We start from the raw sequence: 18,612 nt of genomic DNA on the forward strand, positions 1-18,612 counted from the left end.
GGATATCTCCTGGAGTCTTGGAACCAATTTCCAACAGATACTGAAGGATGACTATACTTAGTTTTCTAACAGCTCTTACCCTTATTTAATGGAGCTTACAACCCTCTAAAATTCCAAGATTTAAAACAGTTAGCTGGTGTTCTTTTGCTATTGACTATAAGAAATATCTCTTCTTTTGTTAGTTTAATTTTCTCACTTTAACCATGTATAATTTATTGATTCATAATTCTGATATTATGTGTTATATTCTTGTTATTACAAATATTGTGAGGATATTTTCCAATTATTCTATATATTGATAGATTTTGAACAATGTATGACAAAATATAGAACTCTGTAACTCATCAATGAATTACTCAACTCTCTCCACCCTGCTAGCTACTCTGGCTAATTGCTGTCAACCAACACATAAGCCAGCATGTTATTGTCACATGGATCATGAGTTTCTTGAATGTCATACTGAAAATTAAGACATGTAACACTGAAGTCATTTTCTTTGTCAAATCTATAATACACATAGAAAATGAAATTAATCTTTTCTAAGATGTCATTGGGAATCTGCTCATTTCCAGTGTTCACTCTCTCCTTGTTGCACATAATCCAACTATTGTGAACATAAAGACACTATACAAATCTATTATTTCTGTACTCTGACATATTTTTCCTTTTCACAGAGGACTCCAAAAACTATATTATTTATGTCCTATAAAATGATATTATTTCCAAAGTAGTACACAATATACAAATTTCTATTAAATGTTTTCTTCATTCCAGTAGCCCTTTTATTCACTAACTAAACATTATTGGATTTTCTTAAGAGGCAATCTGAAATATCATTTGACCTCAGGCTATGGTAAGTTAATTGACGTAAAACATTTAATGTTAATAATAAATTTAATTAATTTATTTATAATTTAATTAATTAATTTAATTATTGAACTTATTTAATGGTTAAATTAATATGATCATTATTAGTTGATCTGATTAATTAAATAAAATAATAAAATAAAATGCCAAAAATATCTTTAAATTAGGCAACTGATAAAAATGTCTTTATTCATTCTCTAAATTTAAGCATAAAAGTAATATAACTTGATTTGAAGATCTGAAATTTTTCCAATTATTGGGCAATTGAAGAGAAGGACAAAGATCCAGAAGTTTGGAATAGTAGAAAATTATTGTAAAAAGTAAATTAAATTTCTGACTATTTTTAGAGAGGATAGCTACCCCTATGCCATAGTCCATGCTCCCCACTAATTCCAGCTTTAATACTAATTAAAAATGATAGAAGTATTTTCCAGTACAATCCTGGTCTAAATACACAAGCTTCTGCCTGGTTATCAGAGCCGAGAGAGTTAAATGCCCATGAAATACTTTCAGTAGATGCAGTTATTATTGTGACCAATGCTGTTTAAGTGGCATGGATAAAGAAAGTGCCCAGATAACTTAAGAGAGTATAATCAATGCTGTAACTACTGGAGAGTACTGAGGCATTGGATACATGAGCAGAAATTCTAAGACTCTGCTTCTGTTATCATCCTGCTACTAGCTAGGTCAAGATCAAAACCACAGAATTATGGACAGATATCTTGGAAACAATGAGATCTATTCCTCTATGTAGAAAGTAGAATTAAAGTCTAACTAGTTAAACAGCTTGCCAGTCTTTATGAAGTAAATCTGCTCACTTACAGTTCAGGAAACTGTACATGTCACTTTATAATGCTCTGAACAAGAGATTTCAGACATCAAGACCATAGATATAGGCTATTATTCTTATTGAGAATGTATTAGCACATGCAATATTGGCATAACTGGAACAGCTTCAGTGAGACCAACCAAAATAAGATGGGCTATACTCTTAATTATGGGTAAATCTTATGTTGTGTGAAGTTAGCAAGGCCCCAGAAAGAGTAGACTGCAGTTTTATTCTCAGCCTACTAAGACATCTCTTTATCATTTTAATAGACACTTAATTTTTCATCCCTCTGTTTTCTCACCTTATTTTTTGAGATAATAAAGATATGCATATAGTGATATGAAATAATAAGAATGAGCAGTCCATTTTCCTAGATAGCTAGTAAAGCTATCTAACTAAAGTTCTTTTCTCTCTCTTTCTCCCCTATCCCAACTAACCTCCCTCCTAGCTTTCCAAAAGTTCTTGCTATGTTTATTCCAGTGTGGTCTTGGGAGTACCTGGGTCAGAATCCATCTGGGGGTTTGTTTAAAAAAACAGAATCCTGACCCTGTTTCTAGAACCACAGTATCTAATCTCAGCAGGTTATGGAAATTCACCTATAGAACAGGTGAACTTACATTATTAACAATATCTTAGGTTAAGTATTAGAAACTATAGTTCAGGAACCTTTGTTCTAGGATCTGTACACTTTATTTCTCTTTTGTTCAATTTGTAAACAATGAATATTTAAGAAGGTAAAGAAAGGAGCTATCAACAAAATGAATAATTATTCCTAAGTATTTTTAAATTATCTATATAAAATTTTCTAGACAGTGTTTTAAAAGTTAAAATTCATTAAAAATCAGTAAAAATGAAAGGATGTGACACCTGGGAAAATTCTACTATTAAATGCAAGTATATAAGGGGACAACTTTGAAATAATTAGGATTGTTTGTTAAATAATCTCAATTTCCTAATAATGAATACACTGAACTTTCAAATACCTTCTGTAAACCTTGTTTTATACTTTCTGTTTTCCCATCAGAGTCTATTCAATTAACTCTATTGACATTATCACCATCTCTGTTTATTTATTTTACTAGTGAGTTTATCTTTCTGAGTTCCCAGGACTCTTGAGACACAGTAAGATGGGCTTATAGTTCACATCATTAATGTTTATTTGCTAACTAATAACTGAGTTGACTCACATTATGCTGTGGAGTTCAAAATATGACCTCTCCATACTGACTGGAGTAGACATGAAAGCACCTATAGACCAGACTGGCAGTAGTTCAAGTTCACTTGCTCTTGTTCGTTTTTCTTCTCTTTTGAACCCAATTATGTGGAAATAATGTGCTTGGGTTGGTATTTAACCTTATCTAAGGGATTGATCCTGTTGCTTCTGGCCACTCAGATGACATCTGCCTGAAAGTCACTCACACTTTGCTTTCCCCTGAAGCAGAACTCCTCTACTGCTCTTTGTTACTGTCATCACCAATGACATTTCTGTATCCACATGTTTGTGTTTCTGGTACCTGTTGCTGACACAGAGTTGCTCAGTCTGGAGGCCACAGTGGCTCTTGGAAGTGTGAGGGTTTAGATACTCTCCAGCACACTGTTTTGGTTCCACTCATGACAGCTCTCTAGGTTCTTTCCCATAGTCTCTTCTTCAGGCCAAGCCAGATTCCTTTAGAGCAGGGATATGATCAGTTCCAGAATTCACTTTAAAAACATAAGTTACTCTGTTCCATTGCTGTAAGAGTCAGGGAGAGGCTATCCTTTTTGTGGTTTTATTTTTTTTCCTGATATTTTCTAAGTATTTAGAATCAGAACGATAAAGGTTAGTTCTTTCTCAAATGAGAAAGCCCAGGACTGTTGTCTCTGACTCCTTGCAGCCTTTTCGTTCTTTACATTCATTGGTAAATTCTTTCTCCACTACCAACAGAAAACTATATAACCTAATAAAATAGCAGATGTATACATAGGATACATATTAGATTGCAGATAAGAGTCCATTTGGTAGAGCCAAAAGCACATTAGCCTTAGGTCAATTTTACTCAAGAAACCAATTTATTGTGCAGGATGATCTGGCTTGTGATGTCAACTCACACCAGTGTACTGTTCAAGAATCTAAAATAATCCCTTATTGCTTGCTATAGCAAAACTAAATCCATTTATTTGGTTTTCAGTGGCCTTCACCATCTGGATTCTTCTAATGTTCAAAAATATATTTTTAATGTTTTTGTTGGTACATTATATCTATACATAATAATGGGGTTCATTTTGAAAATCACATATACACAGAATATAATTTGCTCCATCAAAATATCCATTCCTTCCCTTCTTTAACCCACCCTTTCTCCTCCTCTACTCCTGCTTCATGACAAACTAGGCAGTCTCCTCTATACCCAACACTGTCATAAAACCTATTTCCACTTTTACACCTTCCCTAACACACTCACCCTTCTTCTTCAGCCAATCTGAATCTTATTCTCCTTCATAGGCTTTGTTAATGCTTCTTTGAAGGAGGTTTCTTCAGAGATCATGAATCTTCTCCCCTCCAATAATGAATAAAATCTATTGGCACAATTTTCCCTAACTATCATATCATTTGGGAGAGTTAATTAATAATCTCTAAAATATAATGCAAGCACTATATTCCTATTAGGAATACAATTGACCCATGGGACTCAAAGGCTCAGCATTCTAAAATTGATGTTGACTAAGATTGATGGTATCAAGCTCTCCTGTATCTTTAGTGATCCACACTTTGCTAAGGCTGGTACTGAGGAGGGTCATGCAGAGATTGGGAGCTCCAGAGTGAGATTTCTTTTAGTCTGTGGAACAGAACAGGAAAAGGCAACGTCCTGAATGCCCCTTCCAGCCTCTCATCATTGCTTATATAATGACTCTGAAGATAGGGTCTTCACTGGTTTGTTCCTCTTGGAAAAAAAATTCTTAATAGCATTAATTCTGTGTTTATAGATACACTAAAATTCTAAAGATGTCCATCTAATTGTTCACTTATACTCAACAGAATTTTGTGGGGAAACTATGTACAGTTGATTTATTAAGAAGCTCACTCACATGAAATCTCATCTCTGATTACCAATTGTTGTGGATATTTTGCTAATTGGTGTGTGTGTGTGTGTGTGTGTGTGTGTGTGTGTGAGTGTGTGTATGAAAGACACAGAGAGAGAATTTTCTTATAGTCTTTTTAAAAATGTTATTGTATAACAGAAATGTTTCCAGATTTCTAAGAAATTATGAAATAAATCACCAAAATAGAAATAAAATAAGTAGGTAAAAACAGGAGTTAGGATATCCAGAGGGAAATTTCAGGGGACATTAATCAGAGAGTTTTTGAAAAATTTTTAGCAAATTTCTGCCACTAAAAACCAAAGGAACTAACCTGGTCCTTCAACCATCTGGTCCTAGTCCTGTAATTTCATTTCTTCCATAAATCCTAGATGCTTGGTTTTCCCAAGCCTGTGTCCCACATGGATGAGATTCCTAATATCCTGTTTTCCTTACACAGCCATATGAGAAAAACCTTCTAAGGCAATTTTAATGATTCTCTGTCTTGTGATCATTTAAATCCAAAACAAGAATCATTTCCATGAGCCTCTCTCTTAGAAGGTGATTTGATATAATGCAAAATATTTTTTATTAATTTTATTTTTAAATAATAATTAACCCATATATGTTGAGGTGTTTGTGAATAATTAACCTCTTGAAAAGCATGTCTATACATAAAGAGATTTACAAAAAGGACATTTTCTTATTAATGTATCATTTCCTCTTTGTTTCAAAGTAATTTGGTAAAAGATAGCAAGCTCTGAAATAAGTTGAAACCCTACATTAACTCCTTTCTTACTAACCTAAGAGAAGAATCCCAATGAATATTATAAGTTTACCTTTAATAGGTAGAACATCATAAGTCTTGGGATCAGACCCTTTGATTCCTGGACGTTTTGGGATTTTACTTAAACCCTGGAGTATGGGGAAAATTCCTTGCTGTACTCCCTATTCTGTGGGGAATGTAGAATATGTGTAGATGTTATATTTGTGTCATTCTGACTTTGCTAAGATTTAATACAGACATAGAGACAAATCAATCTTCCTCCCTCCTTTCTTCCCTCCCTCTCTCCTTCCTTCCTTCCTTCCTTCCTTCCTTCCTTCCTTCCTTCCTTCCTTCCTTCCTTCCTTCCTCCTTCCTTGTTCTTGCCTACCCTTTATTTTGTTTCTTTTCTTTCCTTAAGCCTCCCATTTCAAAAAGTTCTTACAGAAAACATGTACAGTTTTGACTTCCTGTTGAAAGATGTTTCCCTAAGATGAATTACTGTTATGTTTTATAGTGAGATAGCCATAGGATAAATATATGTTGGTTGGCCAACTTTGAGCTGGCTTTTATCTCTGGAATTTGATGCTCTTTAGTGAAGCAACATCAGGACTTACTTGAGTTGTTCCTAACATACATTCCCAATATGCCAGTAAGATTTTTTTTTTTGGTGGTGCTGGAGATTGAACCCATATCCCCAGCCCCTCAGTGAGAATTTTTTGAATGGCATCTATGTCAGGGTTCAAGTTCATCTCCAAGCATACTTATTACTTATTGCTTCTGATTTTTTAGTACATGCTAATAGGTTATTTAGGACTTCAGAATGATTTATATAATGCCAAAAGCTAAACTATTATACTAGACTAAAAACCTGAACTCTGTACTAATGTACCAAGGCAGTTGCTACTGTCCACTCTCAGGGAGCATATACTGGAAGCATGTACTCATGCTCATTGTGCAAAGCCACATCCCTTGGCTGAGTCCACAGGTGCTCCCTGCTCATTTATTCAGTCTCACCTTCCACCACTCTTGCTTCTTTCATGCTGGGTTCCATCCATAAAAACTGAGTTGCCTCTCATTCACAGTTTTACCACTATATTTGGTCACACCCAAGCCTTTACAAATGATTGCTTTACCTTATGAAAGGCGTAAGATGGAACCTCTCACTTCTGATTTCCAATATTTATTTTTTAGACTCAGCACCCTTATCTGACCTGTCAGAGATGTGTAAGTATCCCTTTTCTGGGTCCCCTAATACACTAACTGGCCACAGTATATTCTACTTTTTGATGAATGCCTACCTGTTTTGTCAGGCTCCTACTAGATGCTCCTGCAGAGAGGATCTTCTGTGATTTTCATCAGCTTATCTCTAGATTTCACACAGTTTCTACTGAATACATGAATGTGTAAAGATACCTCCTGTGGCTTCTACAAAAAGAGATAATATCTTGCTTCTTCCACACTGCTTCCAGTACCCCATATCAGCTCTTTTACTGGCTTTCTTTATTTGGTTTCATAATAACATACACCAGTAATGCCAAATCTTGAAAGGGATGGTACTAGATCTTTTTTGAGGTAATGAAAATTTTACTTCTTTCATAAATATCAGACCTAGGAAATTTGGAGAGAGGCTTTATATAGCTTCAGGTGGCCAGTTTCGTGCGCTTTCTCTCCTAGTCTCTTTTCTAGGACCCTCTACCCTTAATTTAGCTCTGTCTTTAAAACCTTTTAACTTCATGTTATTTTATGCTTTCTTTAACCAATTCTTTCCTCTGAATAACTTTATCTATTCAATGTCTGTTCCTTCATAGCTTGGCTCTCAGTTTTCATAGTAACAATTGATAAACATAATGGTGATAATATAAGTTGCACCCTCTGTATTAGTCTTGTTCCACTTTATTTCATGATTTGTTTTAGCTTCACAAGGTGGGCACAATTATTCTTATTCTTAAATTAAAGGTGAAAAATTTGAAGCTCAGTGGTATGTAAACTACCCAAAATCACATACCTAGGGGCAAGGGATTTCCTTTAGCTCTACCCTGTTGCCTACAATAAATATCTCAATAGAAAGAACCTCACCATAAAGGAAAGACTGTACATAATTGTAGGAAGTTTCTAAGGCTATGATAGGCTTTTGAGCAAAATGTATATTTGGGAAGAGGACAGGGCAAGGGGACACTGCTGGAATTGACCCCGAATTTTACCATATGAGCGCTCATCCTGTCTTTTTAAGAAGATTGACAAGGCACTAACATAGTAGTTGCTCCTTCAGGCTTTGTGCCCTCTCTCCATGAGAGGGCACTAGACCCGGCAAACACTGCCTCCACTGTCCTTCATGGAGGACTTGCCTCTTGCACTTGTGCACCTGCACTAAGAACTGCAAGTTGTAAGAAAGTTGAAGTCAGAGGGTCTAGTTTGAATCCGAATTCCTTCTCTCATTTTTTCAGTGGTCTTGGGTAGCTTGTCTTGGATGTAAGACGGGATTGTTTTGGCAAAAGGCAAAATTAGCCAACTTCTAAAGAAAAAAGATTAATTTACTTTACAACATTAAAAATTATTTTTTTCTGTCAAAAACTGCATTATCAAAATTAAATGGAAAAATATTATTTGCAACATAATTATAACAGACCTCTTCTATTTGACAAAAAAGTAAACATACAATAGAAAAATATCCAGGAATACAACCAGATAATTGACAATTCAAGAAACATAAGCACTAATCCACTTATTTATAATGACCTCATTAGTGACCTAGAGAATATAAGTTAAAATAATATGAACAAAAGTATGAGAAATTGAGCACCTTTGTGTATCTCCAGTGTAAGTATATGTCAGAATAACCCATCTAGAGAATCACTGGAGAGTAATGTGTCTTTTAGTGCCTTCGGGTCACAGATAACCATCTGATGTTGTCTTTGTCCTTGATTTTTTCTCATAGATTTTCTCTTCCATTTCATTAAAAAGTCAGCTGAGCTGTCTTGCTCACCCACTGCTTCTATGTGCATTATGGATTTAGGTCTATTGTTTAGCCTGAAACATTGTTGATGTAACTAATCAGAATTGACTGGATTTGTATTTATAGAATTTAGGTATCTAATTTCATGTATCTATTTAGAATTATGTATTTATACTTTATATATTTCATGTATTTAGAATATATTTACATGTTGTTTGTGTATGTATTTAAGAAAAAGAAAACCTCTTGAAATAGACCAATACTCTATCCTGATCAGAAATTCAACCCCTGGAAATTGGTTTTAATGAAATGTTTAGATGTAACAATATTCTCAACATAGTACAATATATGATGTATAATTTTTTAAAAATCTAAATATCTAGCAGCAAGAAATTGGATAAATTAATGTGTGCAAGTAGAATTCCATAAAATCAATGAGATGATATGCATAAATAATTACATAGAGAAAATTATCATATTGACTTATTAAGTGATAAAATAATTATAGAATTCTATATAGAGTGTTATCCTAATTCTGTAAGATAGTAGTTAATAGCAAAAATTATGTTTAATAGTGAATTCATGTATATTAGCTGTGTAATAAAGGGAAACAGTAAAGAATTTATTTTTTAAAGGATAGGTTTTGTGAAATCTGCATCCCCTCTCTCTCTCTCTCTCTTTTTTTTTTTTTTTTTTTTTTACATGTCCTTCACACATCTGTTAAGCTGCCTACTGTGGTCTAATGTTGGAAAACTTTTAAACTTTTTTTGCTTTCCCATTTTCCATTTGCACCCCCAGCATCTCCTTTCTGACTTTTCCAACTGGTCAGTGTGTACCCTGCCATTATTATCTATGATGACTGTCCCAGCCAAGCTTCCAAATGGAGCAGGTAACAGCAGCCAAAAAAAGAGACTCCCCTGGAGAAAGCAGCTTAAAGAAATCTGGCTGCACAGGCTGTAGCTAAAAGCATTCCTACATAATTTGTTGCCTCAAGAATTTTTCAGCCAGATATTTGAAATGGGCATTTCAAGATGTAGTTTATCAAATAAACTTTATTGTTAAAATACATCATTTTCTTTCCAATGTAGCTGAGTAGGTCCATTATTACTGAAGATTACTATTTGCAACATCCCATAGAAAATCCTTCCCCAAATGAATTGGGAAGGCTCAGCTAACATGTGTAACTTTTTCCTATTGCTAACTTGGGAGCTAGGTACTTTGCCTTGCTATAATTTCCATCATCTCTTTCAGGCTTTGAATATTTATTTATTTCAACAAAGATTGCCATGAAATTCTATTAGGGGAAATGTGCAACTGCACATTAATTTTCTTATAAGAGCAGTAATTCTGTGTATTATCCAGACATGTTAAGATGCTTAGGTTTTTCCAGCACCATTTGTTGAAGATGCTACATTTTTTCTAGTGCATGTTTTTGGCACCTTTGTCTAATATAATTGTAATTTTTTGGGTTAGTTTCTATGTCCTTTATTCTCTACCATTGGTTTACCAGTCTGTTTTAGTACCAATACCATGCTGTTTTTTTTTTTGTTTGTTTTGTTTTTTTTTTTGCTATTGCTCTATAGTATAGTTTAAGGTCTGGTGTTGCAATGCCACCTGCTTCACTCTTCCTACTAAGGATTGCTTTAGCTATTCTGGGTCTCTTATTTTTCCAGATAAATTTCATGATTGCTTTTTCGATTTCTATGAGGAATGCCATTGGAACTTTGATTGGAATGCATTGAATCTGTGCAGTGCTTTTGGTCGTATGGTCATTTTGACAATATTAATTCTGCCTATCCAAGAGCAAGGTAGATGTTTCCATCTTCTAAGGTCTTCTTTGTTTTCTTTCTTTAGGGTACTATAGTTTTCATTGTATAGATCTTTCATTCCTTTCATTAAGTTGATTCCCAAGTATTTTATTTTATTTTTTTGAGGCTGTTGTAAATGGGGTGGTTTTCCTAGTTTCTCTTTCTGAAGATTTGTCACTGATATACAGAAATGCCTTTGATTTATGGGTGTTGATTTTATTTCCAGCTACATTGCTGAGTTCATTTATTAGTTCTAGAAGATTTCTGGTGGAATGTTTAGGGTCTTCTAGGTATATAAGACCCCTATTGTCTGCAAATAGTGATAATTTGAGTTGTTCTTTTCCTATGTGTACCCCTTTAATTTCTCTCATCTGATTGCTCCGGCTAAAATTTCAAAACTATTTTAAATAGAAGTGGTAAAAGAGGGCATCCCTGTCTTGTCCCAGTTTTTAGATGGAATGCTTTCAATTTTTCTCCATTTAGAAAGATGTTGCTGTGGGGCTTAGCATAGATAGCCTTTACAATGTTGAGGTATGTTTCTGATATCTCTAGTTATTCTATGATATTGAACATAAAGGGGTGCATTTTGTCAAATGCTTTCTCTGTATCTATTGAGATGATCATATGATTTTATCTTTGATTCTACTGATGTGATAAATTACATTTATTGATTTCCATATGTTGAACCAGTCTTGCACCCCTGGGATGAACTCTAGTTGATCATGGTGCACTATCTTTTTGATATATTTTTGTATTCAATTTTCCAGAATTTTAGTGAAAATTTTTTCATCTATGTTCATTAGAGATATTGGTCTGAAGTTTTCTTTCTTTGATGTGTCTTGTCTGGTTTTGGAATCAGGGATATTGGCCTCATAGAATGTGTTTGGAAGTATTCCCTCTTTTTCTATTTCATGTAATAGTTTGAGAAATATTGTTGTGAGTTCTTATTTATAGAGCTTATAGAACTCAGCTGTGTATCCATTCGATTCTGGGCTTTTTTTTTTTTTTTTGGTTGGTAGGCTACTGATGGCATCCTCAATTTCCTTGCTTGAAACTGATCTGTTTAAATTGTGTATGGTGAGAATAAGTAACTCCCACCAATAAAATAAATAAATAAATAAATAAATAAATAAATAAATAAATACTATTTGATTAAATTAAAAAAAAAAGAGAATAAGTAGAGGAGCCAATTGAGCAGAGCTCAGGAGGCAGTTGAACATTTCTCATATAAACTGCTATGGGAACTTCCTTTTCAATGTATGGAAGAACGGCAATATAAATAAGTTAAGAAGAGAGGTGACACTGTGTGAATCAGTGTCACCTGATATTTTCTGGGAAAAAAAAAAAAGTTTTAACCATTAACACATAATCAAAACTTCCTGTCTCCTAAATACACTAGAAATATATAGTTAATCATGACAAAATTGACAATCAAATTTTGTTCTAGTTGGAGTCAGATCTCTTTACATCTTTGGACTAGTTTTGTTTTCACCTTGTTATACAAATGTTTCTATTTCTGGATCCAAGATGGTGGGCCAGAGGGAGGCAGCATTCTGCATTGCCCTGTGACCTGGGATGCAAGTAGTGAGACTATTGCTTCTCTGCAAGCTTATTCCTGCCCCCTGCAATTGTTAAGGCTCCAAACTTCAAGGTCACAACTACTCACCTAGGCAGGGTAACCAGGTACCCAAGTGAGACCATAAGCAGCTGCAGCAGCACCCTCAAAGAATTTTCGGCCACCTACCCCAGCAGAAAGCACACATGCTGCTCCTATGGAGAACACCTGGAAGCTTCCCATGAGTAGAAACTGTGGTCACCATCCACATGTGAACTCCATCTACCAATGTGGGGGTTCCCCCAGTCACCACCATCTTGAGACCCTGCAGCAGTGGGCATAGTCCCCTATGTGCAGTAGCCTGCCTGCAACCAGGACCTTCACACAGGCTCTGAAGTCAGCCAACACTGCAAGCCACTCATCTTCCAACACCATCGCCTGGCTTCCCCCACCCAACCCGACAACTCCACTGCTGAAAGCAGGAGCCTCCATCTTGGGCCACCTTCATCACCATCTTCCACATACCCAGTTTCTAACTCCCCCTTTCTCCAGCAGCCATTAACCTGGCACAGTGATACTCTAATTACCTTCACCATCTTGAGGGTAGAGATACCATCTAACAACAGAGGACACCATCTATTGGATGAGAAGGGAAGCTGGAAAGATACTGATCACCAAGCCCTGTGTCTTTATTCAAGAGTTTTTTTCCTTTTTTTTTTTTCCCCTCTCCCTCTCCTATCTCCTTGCCTCACATCCCCAACATGTGTGAAGCCTAGTACATTGCACGAATTAGGATTTTGAGGACTGGGACGTCTGAATAGTATATTTGAGTTGTGTTGTACATTTTTTTATTCTTTTTTATTTTTATTTTTTTCTTTCTCTATACTCCCACCAATTTCTGGTATTTTAACATTTTTTATTTTTCTTGATATATATGTGTGTTTGTTTTATATACTCTACTGTCTTCCCACTTTCTTGTCTGATCTATATAGTTTTCACTTTTTATTTTTGTAAATTAAGATAAAAGATAAATCAAAAGTTTCCAGCTCAAGTTAGGTGAAATCAAAGAAGAGAAAAAAGTAGATTATATAGCAAATAGTTCTCTGACACCTGCAATTTCGAAAAACATTGAGAACATTTTATCAAAATTAAATTAATTTTATTAAAATTCATATTAAATTATATGAATATTAAATAATAACTTCTATTAAAATTTACTAAAATTAATTTTTAAACTAATCTTTAAAAAATTCAATAAAATTTTATTCAAATCATTAATTTTATTAAATTAATAAATAAAATGTATTAATAAAATGAATTAAATGAATGAAATCAATTAAATTCATAATTAAATTATTAAATAAATTAGTGAAATTAATTCATAATAAATTATGTGATTTATTTTCAATAATTTAATTTATATTAAATTTTATTTGAATACATTTTAATAAAAATGTTCTTAATGGTTTTAGAAATTACAGGTGTCAGAGATGCGTTTGCTACATCATATGCTTTCTCACTTCTCTTATATCACCTGACTTAATAGAAACTTTTGATTTATCTTTTACCTTAATTTACAAAAATAAGACAGGATTTAACTACCCCTTTGTTCACTTTTTCATCTTTCAAAACTTTGTAATGTTTTATTTCTCTACCCCACTTTTTTTCTTGATCAAATGTTTTAAAAAATGTGTTTATAAAGCATTCCTGAAGGGCCCAGCAAACTATGTAAACTGTCCATATATTTAATGATACATTCTTACAAATTAAAAAGGATGCATGTGATTATATTTTGGGTCTGACTGACAAATGTCATCTTCCTTCTGGACATATGTAACATCTAGAAAACGAAATGAACGTCAAGTGACTTTTTTATAGAATGAAGTAAAATGGATAGTCGTCATAGTATTTGGATTAAAAGAATCTTAGAATTTATCCACTAAACTTCATGTTCAGGCCCTCCCACTGTAATTTTCTTTTAGTAGTTATACAGTGTTTTCTTTTATAAACTAAAGAATTTACAACTTTTTGCTACATCATATTTTGTTTTCATCTAGCCCAAATTCTGAGGTATGTATCTTTTTCATATGGGTTTCATATGGGTTGGATTTTTCTTCTATTCTGTTATATAAATGTATCATTTTATCTTAATATAATTAGATTTAACAAATATAATCCTACAACAAGGGGTTGGAGCTACAATTATTATTGATGTTGATTACCTGATAGCATCAGAACAAAATATCATATGAAAAAGAGGACTACGGTAAACAAAGAGAAATTTATTTTAAAACAGTGCTACAGCAAACAAACACACACTAAAAATGGGGAGGGGGAGACAAAATACCTGGAACTTCTATGGATCAACTTTTTTCTTTGTCCCTACAAATACACCACTTCTTTTTGAAAAGGCCACTTTATAAAAAGAACAAAATGTTTATTTCTTCTTTAAAGTGTTAACTCATCCCTGGCTTGAGAATCACTTTGAATTGCTTTCAAAGGTCCTTTAGTACAACCCTGGCGCGATTGTCTGGTGACATTGGCAATGGTGTAAAGGTGGGCCTGAAGTCTGCGATGGGATTCAAAAGGAGATTCCCAAGTCCACCAGGTCCAAGTCCATCTAGGCTAATCAGTGGCACAGCTGCAGAACGCGGTGCCAAGAATGGATTCACAGCCTCTCTTTTACCAGCTCTGAATTCTGCTGCGTCTGTCACACTTCTTGGTACATTGGCATGTTGTTCCTTTCTCCTTCCTCTGGAGTCTAGACACTTCGTGGCACGAGCAGAAAGTTTTGGTGATGGAATGGATGAATGATATTCTGTTTCCAGAAATTGGACAAAAAGTTTTGAAAAAGAACTATTAAGCCCAGGTTGCTCATTTGGTGTCAAAGGTGTGTTGGGGACACATTGGGATCCTCCTGCAAGCCATTCTGTCATCCACTTAGTAACACCACCATCATCTCTACTCAACAACTGCTCCATTGCCTCCTTTTGAATGCCCAGGATGCTTCCCATGAGCCTTAACACTTTGGGAAGCTGATTTTTCGGGTGTCTGGAAATGCCCAATGAACAGGTTTCTCATTAGGGCTTTGTCCACTTTTTCTTCTGTGCCATTTTCCGAGTTCATCCATTTCTTTGGTGCATCGTCCAGTATTTCTCCTGGGAGCTCACTTTGTTCAATCTGCTCTTCCCTTCGATGGAACTGTTGTGTAAGTCTGGTTGCTGAATCCAACACACGGTTGGCTTCATTCAAGCATTACTGTAATAACAAGGCCTCTCTTTTTAGATTTTCTGCCTTTTCTTTCCATTCGGTGGTACGTTGTCTTTCCTTTTCTAATTCAGCAGAATACATAGCTTGTTCTTCTTCATGGAAATGCTCTAGAACCTTTTGCAGGTTAGTGAGTGACAGTGCATACTGCTTTCCTTGTTCCTGGTAGAGTGAAAGCTGCAGTGCCTTCTCATCCCTCTCTTGGGAGAGGAAACGCACCTGTTTCTGCAGGGACTCTACCTGCACACTGGCTTGATGACTTGCATTAGAAGAGGAGAGCAGCTTTTCCTCCAATAGTGTGACTTTCTCTCTCAGGTTCCTCTCTCTCTTCTCCACAGCCCCAATTTCCAGGCTGTAAGAATCTTCTGATTCTAGAAGATGGCACCTCAGGCTTTGTACCTCCTGCTTTAAGTGTCTTTGTCACGTAGGTGTTGAACCTCTTGCTCTAAAGTCCGCTTTGCCATCTGTTGGTGCTTTAGAGACAAGGTGACTTGGTCTCTCTCCTGCTGAAATAGGATGGTCTTCTCCTGCATGGATTCAAGTGCTCTTAAAAGCTGACTGAAGTCCCCGGCCTTGCCATCTTCTTTTTCTAGTAACAGCTGCTCAAAGGCAAGAGCTTGCTCCTTCATGGATTGGCATTCATACTCTTGTTCTAGCAGGATCACAGAGAACTTCAAGTTGGTCTCTTGTAATGCTTGGTACTCCATTTCCTTTTCTTGGGATGTTTCTGTCATTTTTTCATTTTCCTCTTTGAGTTGAGAAATGACCATTTCTAAAATTAATGTTCTCTCTTTCAGGTTGGTTATGGCTTGCCTCAACAACTCGTTTTCATTCACTTTGTCAGTGAGTTTTTCATTGGAAGAAAGTAACTGATCACTTTTGGCTTGGATGAAGAGGTCTTTTTCCGTCAGTAAATTTTTAACACTTCTTGTTCTTCCTTGAGCTGTTTAATTTCCGAATCCATTTCTTCATGTTCTTTGTTTTCTCTGTCTGTGGCAGCAGCAATTGCAAAAGACAACCTGTGGTTATTTTCCTGGAGCATCTTAATGGTGGCCTCTTTTTCTTGTAGTGACTGTCTCAGCTCTTGGACTTCTGCTGACTGGGAGGTACCTGATGACGCAGCCAAGAGCTGGGGTGGAATCATATCAAGTTTTCCTGAATAAGTTTTAGCCTGAAGAGCTTGTTACAGGATAGCATGAGTGAGTTGACCAACTTCATCTTCAGACAGCTGATCAATCTGGTTGGTTAAACATCTACTCTTTTCATTTACAAGTTGAATTTCAAGGTCCTGTTGTTGGATTCCTTTCCCTCCTTGTACAGTTTCATGGTTACACAGGTCATGTTTTTCACTTCCATTTTCTATATGAAGACTTTTAATTTTTGTTATTTGGAAACTATCAGAATTGTCTGCTGGAGTGTTGTGTGTGTCTTCCTGCAACTGGGCTTTTATTTGTTCACTGGTTTTCTGCATATTCCCAATTTCCTCCTCTTTCTGCTCCATCACAGAAGGCTGCAATTGATTCCATTCCAGCTTCAAGATTTCACAATGTTCCATGATTTGTTGCTTTTCCACACTGAGCTGCTCTTTTTCTCTCTTCAAGACCTCTGTGTCATTTTGTGCCAAAGATAATTGTTCATTTATGTCTTTTAGTTGATCCTCAAGTTCTTCGATCTTCCTGGTAGACTCTAGTTTTTCAGTTTGTAGAATCTGAATCGTGTTTTGCAAGTCACAGATTTTAGACTCATCAGTTACTGTTACTCCTGAGTCACCTTGCTGTAACTGATTTTCAAGTTTTTTAATTCTTTCTTCAGAGGCATTTCGTTCCTCTCGATACTGGCGACTCATCTCTGCCAGTTTCTGTTGATGTACATTCTGCAAAACTGCAATTTCACCTTGATGATTATCAAGGTCTTGATTTTGGTTTTGTTCAAGCAGCTTAATTGTATTTTGTAGTTGGCAGATTTCACTTTGATCCGAATTAGGTGTTGCCTGTGCCTGAGCAATAGCGCTCCGACGGCCAACTTCGAATTCGAGTCTTGAAACTTGAATTGACAGTCTGTTGATTTCTTGTTGTGCTGAAATGATGTCACTGAAGTCCATGTCATCACCGGGAAAAGCTGAACCATGACTGATGTCATGACCCAATGAAGACGGGGCAGTGGTTGATGGTACACCACCAGCTCCTGAATGCAGTGGTTGGGCAGCTGACTTCAGTTGAAACAACTCATCCTCTAGTACAAACTGTCTTGCTTTCAGTTGCCTGATTTCGACTTCTTTCTGTGCCAGTTCATTTCGGTAATTTGCAGACTGATATTGGATCCGTAGCTCGGATGCTGCATACCTTTCCTCAAGGTCAACACAATAGTTTTTAAGTCTTTCATTGTCATATCTGATCATCCATTTGGTATCTTCAATGTTCTTTCTCCAATAACTAGGTAAACCTGCTTCTACATCCTCGAAATCGTGGAGAACCTTGTCCTTGGTGACATTGGACATATGGCCGGTGAGGGAAGCCAAGCTGTCCCCCACCTGACCCAAGGAGTGGCCCAAGCTGGAGCCTAGGCCTCTAAACCAGAATGACATCTCTGCAATTTCAGTGAGCCATCAGACCCACTCTGAAAACCACCTCTATCTCTATCCACCTCTGAAAACTACCTCTGTCTCTATCCACCTCTGAAAACCACCTCTGTCTCTATCCACCTCTGAAAACCACCTCCGTCTCTATCCACCTCTGCTCTGAAACTCCTGGAATGCTGGGGGGGTCAATTATGACCCAAACACTCAGAATTCCATGCAGGGCGGGGCTGGTGCCAACTGTTGCTTTCTGCCTAGAAATGCAGAGGCCTGGCCTGGGCTTGCACCAGTGACTAGCCACCAGTGGCCCAGTCACCCCATGGGGCCTGGGCTCCTTCTCTCCACTTTTTACCCTCGGGCTTGGGTGTCTTCTAGCCCAGTGTTAGCCACCTGGGCACTGGCTGCCATATCACCCCTACCACATTCTTAATGATAATAAATTTGAAACTTTTCCACTAAGATCAGGAACAATCAAGGGTCTCCTCCCCTACTACTTCTTTTTAACATCTTACTGAGTTCCTAGCTAGTGTCATAGAGAATTTGGAAGAAAGTTAACCTTGCTGGTATGCTGTCTTCTACTTAGTGACCACTTATAATTTTTCCTTTATTCTATGTTGGTGATTAATATCTTTACAGCAAAAGTAAGGTTACCTCCAACTTCTTCAGGTTTCAAATCAGTTTTGACACCTTCCTACCATGTTGAGCACACATAACTTGATATGTGAGGAAGGTGTCAAAACTGATATATATATAATATATAATATATAAACTGGTAGATGGACACAATACCTTTATTTTATTTTTATTCATTGCTGAGGATTGAACCCAGTGCCTCATGTGTGCCAGGTGAGCACTCTACAACTAAGCCCCAACCCCAATCCCCAAACTGATTTTTTAATGGTTGGGAGTATATCAGTGGTAGAGCACATGCCTAC

At 36.1% G+C, this 18,612-nt stretch overlaps 1 pseudogene; it reads right to left on the reverse strand.

Moving 5' to 3' along the window:
* Positions 1-387: 387 nt before the first annotated feature.
* On the reverse strand, positions 388-17,686 carry LOC144253716 (thyroid receptor-interacting protein 11 pseudogene; annotated as a pseudogene).
* Between the last annotated feature and the right edge of the window lie 926 nt (positions 17,687-18,612).

Source organism: Urocitellus parryii, chromosome 3 (genome assembly GCF_045843805.1).
Source record: "Urocitellus parryii isolate mUroPar1 chromosome 3, mUroPar1.hap1, whole genome shotgun sequence".
NCBI lineage: Eukaryota > Metazoa > Chordata > Mammalia > Rodentia > Sciuridae > Urocitellus > Urocitellus parryii.